Here is an 8,200-nt window from a genome sequence, read left to right as displayed (position 1 = left end):
TCACCTGTTCATCCTGGCTCGGCAAACGTGCAACCGATCAAGTCGCGAGGAGCGGATCACACCGAGTCAAGCTGCGCTTTTTCACTTATCCTGGATATCTTTATTCTACTTTAGTTCAACAGGCCCCTGATGTGAACTCCTGAGGAAGGTAAAATACTATTGTATGTCGAAAAAAAGTCATATAGATAATATGTTGAAAAAAGTCATAGTACGTCGAAATAAATATAAGAAAAAGTCATGAAATAGTATGTCAACAGAAGTGAAATAACTCGTATGTCAAAAAACGTGGAAAAAGTCATAAAATAGTAGGCCTATGTCTAAAAAAAGTCATAGCCTCTTATAGTATTGTGAGTATTTTGTTGTTTTGTTTTGTTCTACACGATTAGTTTCTCTGTGTCCTGCCTCTCTCTGTGCCTGCTCTGTGTTGTCCCCCTCCCCTCCGGTCTACTGCTGCCAGCTGACATGCGCACCTGTTCGCCATCCCATCATCACCTCCCCTGCCGTGCACACCTGCCAGTCATCTACAATTAAGCTCAGCATATAACTCACCATCTCTACTTCATCTCAGCCACACCGGTGACGCTGGCTCTAAGCTCCCAGAGAGAGAGAAATCTTATGCTTAACTGTCTCAGCTTGTCGTTGCAGTACCTTACCCTCTCTTGTGTTTGTTTTCCCTGCAGTCCTCTTCCACTTTCCCGCGGTCTCCAGTCAGCTGGCTCCACCATCCAGTCCGCCCCCTCACGGCTCCCTGCTCCGTTCCACGTCCACTTCCAACCCTTCCCTACTCCAGCTCCTCGCCTCGCTGGATTCCAGTACCACTTCCTAGGCCCCAGTTTTCCCGCGCTCCCCTTTGTTCCCTCGTCATCCCACCCTGACTGTCAGTCCCTCGCCGTCCCACCCCTGCCCCTGCTCCTGTCCCTGGCATCCGCCTCAACTTTTTCCACTTCAAACATAAATAAAAAACTTTGTTTTATGAGCCTTGCATTTGAGTCCGTTCCGTCTTTGTCATAACAAATATGTCAAAAGTGGAAAGTCATAGTATATTATGTCGAAAAAAGTCTTAGTAAGGTAGGCATATGTCAAAAGTTGAAAAAGTTATGTTTTGAAAAGTCATAGTTTAGTTATTTTTATGGATTTTAGTGTTACTGTTTTTATTGACCCAGAAAAAAGTCATAGTATGTCAGGTACTGGAATAAAGTTAAAGTATGATGTAAAAATTGGGGGGAGAAAGTCGTAAGAATATTATGTCAAACATGGATAAGGTCATGGTATATTGAAAAAGTCATTGTATATCAATGTGATATCATGTGAGTGGAAAAAAGTCCTATAGTATGTCAAAAAAGTCATTTGATTCAGTTATCAATTATCAAATCTTGACAAGAGCTGTCTCAAGAGGCTTTACAGATAGAGTAGGTAGATAGTATGGTATGTCGAAATACAGTGAAAAAAGTCATAGTACAGTATGTCAGAAGAAGTTGAAGAAAAAGTCTTTGTACGGTATGTCAAAAAAGTGGGAAAAAATCATTTTATAATATGTCAAAGTGGTAAAAAGTCACAGTATAGTATGTCAAAAAAGTAATTTTATAGTATCATTCATTTTGCTAAATGTTGACCTCATGGTGGCGCTTTGGGGAACGTGAATGTCTGTACAAGATTTATTGGTAATCTCTAATAGTTCTTTATATAATAATCATGGCTAGTTTGGCTAAAAATGCTGATCAGTGAATTAAATTATTACTCATCTATACATTCAGTCTCCTTTAGCTTTCAGTTTTAGTTTTTTATTTTCTGTATCCTCTCCAGCTTGGGTGGATCTACCTTTTTGGTTTCCCCAGGGACTTTGTGATAGCATTTGTTTGAGATGACATTGTTCTGTCTTTTCCTTGTATGTGACCCCCAAGCCTCTTCTTCGTTTATAGCTCCATGTCTATCAGTTCTTGTTTGATGGATTTCCACAAACGTTTCACTCAAGGCCATCACAAGAGGTGAAGTGCAGCAGCTTAAAATGAAATCTTGTGTCTGACGGTATGAGAAGATACAGTCATAATCTTGCCTGCTGATATGTAGCTTGTGTTGCTTTTACTTTTAAGCCGGCAAAGACATGAAGTCTATTTTTTGAAATGTTGGGTGTTTTAAAAAAAAAACAAAACATGGATAACAGAAGATAATCAACAAGTAAAACAACAGTCTGCTGATTGAGCCATGCCCTCTGCCAAAAAGTGTAGAATCAAACTGTGAGACAAAAATAAACTACAGGCTACTTTAATGGCAAAAAAGGCCATCTCCTGCTGTGTGCAATCAGCACAATCTCGTGAGAAAACACACATGCAGTGAGATGAAGAAATGAGAGGAAAACAAGGCCTCTAAAAGAAGCATCACATTCACACACAATATGTGGAAAGTAGAAGTGAAAATGTATTAAATATGTTTTTGTCACTGTGTTTGGATGTCAGGAAGACAAACTGGCTCTTTTAATATTAATCTAAATTCATTTTATGTATTTTATAAGTTTTAATACTTTCAGTTTTTTAAATTTTTCAAGGGAACTACGTTAGTTCTTCACTAGAGCACTTTCCAACACGACTACGGTTAGTGACAATATTTTCAACTCAAAAACGCAATGAAAACAGTTGACAGTGTGTCCTGTGGATTGTCCAAGGGCATTGCACCACAAACACATTTCCGTTTACCTTCATTGTATTGGGGTGGAGAAAAAAATCTCAGACAGCTATCTGAAACCAGGACAAATCACATCTGTAAAATTTCTATCTCCATGGCTAGATACCACCAGAGGTAAGTGAGAAAATATGCTGGTGTTGGTGGCATTCTGTGTTTTTACTATTGTCAACAAATCCTATTAAAGTCCAAAACCAACAATGTGGTAACAGTGCATTGGTCCGTGTGTCATACCCAACCCAATCATTCCAACTGAAGGCTGAGATAAATCTTTCAAAACTGGTCACAGATGGATAGTTTTATCTTTAACGTAGGTGAGGGAATGCCCTTTAAAAGCTAGGCACTGTAGGTTTTAGCAAAATTTAGTCAAATAGGGGGGAATATAGAGCATTTGTTGGAGACTTTTTTAGCTTCTGATTAATACACATTTGGTCTTCTAGTGAGTATTTACGACCGTGTGTGGTGGACTCATGTTCATCATAATGAAGGAACTGGTCCCCCAGTGCAACATTGTAAATCACTGATGTGTTTGGACACAATGGAGGTCTAAGGCACAGATGAATAAGATGGTACAGGGTTTGGAAATAGAGATTTCAAGTAAATGTTGGTTTTGGTCTTTTCATTAAATTTGCTGACAATAAGAACAAAATATCACTAGCCTTATCACTTAACTAAGTTAAGTATCAGTATTTCTATTTGACTGAAACAAGTATTATTCAATAAGCCTTTTAGTCATAAATATTTTAAAACAACTGCTACCATTAAAAGTAAGCATATTGTTGCTACTTGTGTAATGTCATCCATTAGGGTTTAAAGGTTTGAATTTGAATACTCCACCAATTTCATGTTAGGGTATACATGTACATCTGTATACATACATCTCTATAGCTAAATCTCTACAGCTTCTGAAAATGTTCCAAGGAAGCTTCTGGTTTATAAAGATTATAAAACAAATCTTAAGTGTTTGGAGATGAAATGGTTGATATTTGGATTTTAGGGCTGTTTAAGAAAATGCAGAGAGGAGACTCTGTCTCCAGAGAAGAATAAAAGAATTAAAGCCGTCCAAGTAAATAAAGTTGTTGTTCAGTGGTATTCATCTTGAAGTTTGCGTAAATCTTTAGTCATACCCTCCCGGCAAGAACACTTCTATACTGTATTGACGTTTTGAACATTTTGTGTGTAGTTATCTCCATTTTCTGGTTGTGCAGGAAGATGGGAACCCTGCATCTGTACACTGCACAGCGGAAAGAGCAAGATTACTCTTAAGTAGGGAGAGAGGCATCAGCGTGATGTATTATTACACTGAATATTATTTGGACCAGCACAGAGCATATTCCTTTGAAGAGAAGATCAGGCCTATCTGACATCAGATGACGGTCAAAGCACTCTAAGAACAATGATATGATTACAGAGAAGCGGGCGAACAAACATCCACCATTTTTGGATCATCTACACGTGAAAGGAGTATATGCTGTAAATGAACATCATTATGTACTGTAGTATTTAGGCTGCGGAAGAATATGTTTAAAATGAAGTACAAAAGTACAGAAAGTCTTTCTTGAGAAAAAATGAGACATATTATTTCACAATGGGCATGTATTATCATTGGTTAAAAGAAAATAATAGTTTTCCCTTGTAGAGATGCATTGTTGGATTACAGTTACAAAAAAACACAATTAAAATCCAATCAAATCAATGAAATTAATAGATCTAGTGATATCTTCTTCCTAATCAGAGTAAGTATCGAGCATACACAGGCAGCGTAAAATGTATAGCTAATGTTTGTGCATAGATTTAAGGTTTGGACAAAATAAAGAGAAACCTTATTCAATATAATGCAATGCAAACACCACCACATCACAAACAGCAAGTTCAGAAATTAACATACATATGACAAACAAATAAATAACAATAGTATATAACAAATAAATACCCATCAAAGTTTTAATTGCAGCAAATGCAATGTAACTGTTTTTAAATAAAATCACTTAAGGGTGCTGTAAGCGATGGCACACGTTTTTTGTCACATAAAGCAAACATCTCCTCACTATCCGCTAGCTGCCTGTCCCCTGAACACAATGTTAAGAAACGCGGTGACAGCCCAGGCTCCACAAACGGCAAAAAAATCCAAAATGTGCCAACCTGTACCACCAAACTAACAAACATTCCAGCCAATAACCAAAAAGAAGGATTTGGGGGTGGGGGTTGGGGTTGGAGGGTTAGTGAGCAAAGGAGGGGATGAGGAGGAGGGAGGGGCGAGCTAGACTAGTTTTATTTGAAAATACTTCAAACGTAAACAAGAAGTGCTGACACCCAAAATTGCCTGTTAATATTTTGAGTGATTATGATTTAAGATGTATACGTGTATAGGCGCCTGGGTAATTTTTCATGTATTTTGAGTCCCTGACAGCTTTAGACTTTGTTAAATTGACAAAAATGAAAAGATGCCAGAAAAAGTACTGAAAAAGTATACCATGCATATGTGCTCAGGATAGTTTACAAGGTGTTAAACAAGAATGAATGCTTAGAGGGTCTGCCAAAAAACCCACTTAAATCTACCTGGACTCCAATGTAGTAATTCATAAACCATGGCAACATCGACCTTTCTACTACACAGCAAAAGTGTTTGTAAAACCCCATTAGGAAATTATTAAATTCAGATTAATATTAGATCATGTACACACAGACACACGTACAGAAGGATACAGACATCGTTATTAGCCCTAAACACACCCCAGTCTGGGCAACAGCATGAAGAAATGCATCATCACGCTTTTCGCTTGTCCTCCTGTCTTCATTGGCTACATTTTGATCAGGCATCAAAGTTTGTGATAGGTTGCTGCGGCAGCAGAGAGTTGTTGCTGTTGCTAGGATCCTGTTGCTAGGATGGTTGCCATCTCAGAGGCTCAGCAGGAAACATGTAATGAATCATGGATGGTTGATTTTTCTCTAAGCACCCTAATCTGGGATGCAGATGAGCCCAAAGCTCGCCTCCCCCATCTCCACCCTCCCCCTCCTCCCAAACGTAACCCACCCACCCCCCACCTCTGGATGGGTTCATTAAAAAAAAGAAAATAATTCAAGTTTGGATTTCAAGGAGTGGCATTTCAAATGGTCATGAGGTTGCTAAAGAGGGGTGTGTGGAATAATAATATCAATTCTCATGCAAAAACAGGGAGGTCAAAGGTCATTATCAGTTATTTGTTGAGGGAGAGCCAGAGGGAGTACGGCGACGACCCCTCCTGACCCCTCCTGACCCCTGAGATTATTCTTAATGCTGTGACTTGTGAAGTTTGGACAATCCCACACCTCCTGAAAGGGGAGATACGTGAAAACAACAGCTGATGTTTAACACTTTTAAGATGAACTTAATCATTTTAATTGTAGTCAGAAAAATAAAAATTGAAGCTAATAGCTGTCTGTGCAACTACATGCAACACAGAAAACTGTGATTTAATTATCTACTGCTCACAAAAGCATTTCACTGTGGAGACTTTTCAAACAGCAGTTATTATGCTACATGCTACAATATGTTTTGCTTTTGAAACTCATGAAAAAGCCTCATTAGGATTCACAAAAGGTCATCCATCACGGTGCAAATGTGCCGGCTTGACTTAACAATCGCTGTGGGCATTTTTAATATCATGCTATTATACTGTGCAGAGGGTGTGCAGGCCTGTGTTTAGCAGAGAATGCAGGGAGGGCATTTCAACTCCCTATTGAACCATAGTGTGCATGACTTATTTATTTTTGTCCTGTAAAAAGAGTGCAGCTGTTTCATATAAAGTGGCAAACAGTTAAACCAGTCATACGAAACACTTCTCGTATAGACGCTGAACATTATCCACAGAGGGTAAGACAGTGAAAAAAGTGGTAATTACAGACAACAGATGACAGACAATATGGGCCTACTGCTTTAATGGTACACAGCAGAAATACTAAGTGACTCTGCTGTATGTAAACATCTTGTGTTGTTCACCACTGTGGGTTTTCCTTCTACTGGAGCAATATCTTCTTTGATGTAATTATATGTTATATTTCAGGCTTTCAGGCTCCTCATCCTGCTGCTTTGCTTAAGCCCTTTGAGTGTTTTTGTGTTTATTCCTTCCTCTTTTTTTGCTTATTATTTCACATTTTTGTCTGCTGTACATTTAGCAGATGTTTTGTTTTCTTTTTGACAGACACTCTTGAATCCCAATGGTGCTTCCTGGTCAAACAATGATTTAACACTACAAACACAATATCACACTTCTCTATATGTTCCATCCCCGGCCCTTTAATTAACCCTTCCATTCACGCAAAGGTGCACCCCCATCTTTTTCCTACCCTTTGCCATAAACTTTCCTCCCGGAACGCCACCAAACAGATTCTTTAGAATCTGGTTGTACACATGATGCTAATACCTTCTGACACATTTGTTCACCGTCTCTTTATCATTAATAATTATGCAAAGGAGCTACGTTCTCAGCCGAGCAAAAGAAAGCAATCTTAGTATGCAAATGGTTAAGGTCCCTGCAGAGTGTGGCGATTAGATGTGTGTTGATAAACTCACTTATGATGAGTGACAGTGAGCAGGATTGAAGTTGCGCTGGTCAGCAACCACCGCAGACACTGATGAAATCACCGCTGCCAAATGCCAGGCTATCCCCAGATGCATGATGGGACAGGGATGAAACAGTGTAAAATGTCATTGTGGCTGCTGTGAGCCCATTAATAACCAGAGAGGAGGAAGCAAACAAGGACTAATGAGAGGAGATTTGCTTCCTGATTGAAGGCTTTGCCTTTTCTGCTCAGCCAGATGTTGGCCCTCGCTGCGACTTGTCACCTTCAGCTGCTAACATCCCAAAACCTTTTAACAAACCTTGTCAACTATCATGACTGGACCATAAATCCCATTAAGGATCCAACACCCAATTTTACATCTGACCCTGCGGGGTTCTACACCTGGATTGGGCTGCGCCAGCTATTCCTGAATCCTTTTTTAAGATTGTGTGGTCTTAGTAACATGCCCGATTTGGGTTATATTAGCTAGATTCAAATTAGTGATTAACAAAATTAAGTTGCAACGCCACAACTTAAATAATATCTTAGCTAGTAAAAACGTTTGCAATGTGTACATAGGTTGCATTGGAGTATAACATATTATACACAAGAATCAGACCAGGAATCCTTCGTTTCTTAAAATGATTTCAGTGTAGTTTTAATCTTTGCTTGATCCTTTATGAAAAAAGCAAAACCAGTTACAAGGAAAGGCAAAGTCGGATACTTGAAAAAATGTTTTTTAGCTGATTAAAACTGTTTTGGTTGTTTGTTCAAAGATTAGAAAAAACACAAGCTTAGCAATCTTACTAACTATGCTTACTTTTGACAACATGGTGGGAGTCCACATTTTAAACCACAAATCACTGCATACGCACACAGTATGCGTAACTATTCAGCCAATTTTCTTAGGATCAGCGTTTTGATGGACAGAAGAAGACGAAGATGAAGACGAAGACGAAGAAGACGAAGAAGAAGAAGAAGA

Source organism: Etheostoma spectabile, chromosome 22, assembly GCF_008692095.1.
Source record: "Etheostoma spectabile isolate EspeVRDwgs_2016 chromosome 22, UIUC_Espe_1.0, whole genome shotgun sequence".
NCBI lineage: Eukaryota > Metazoa > Chordata > Actinopteri > Perciformes > Percidae > Etheostoma > Etheostoma spectabile.
Note: the sequence above shows the minus strand (reverse complement) of the source record.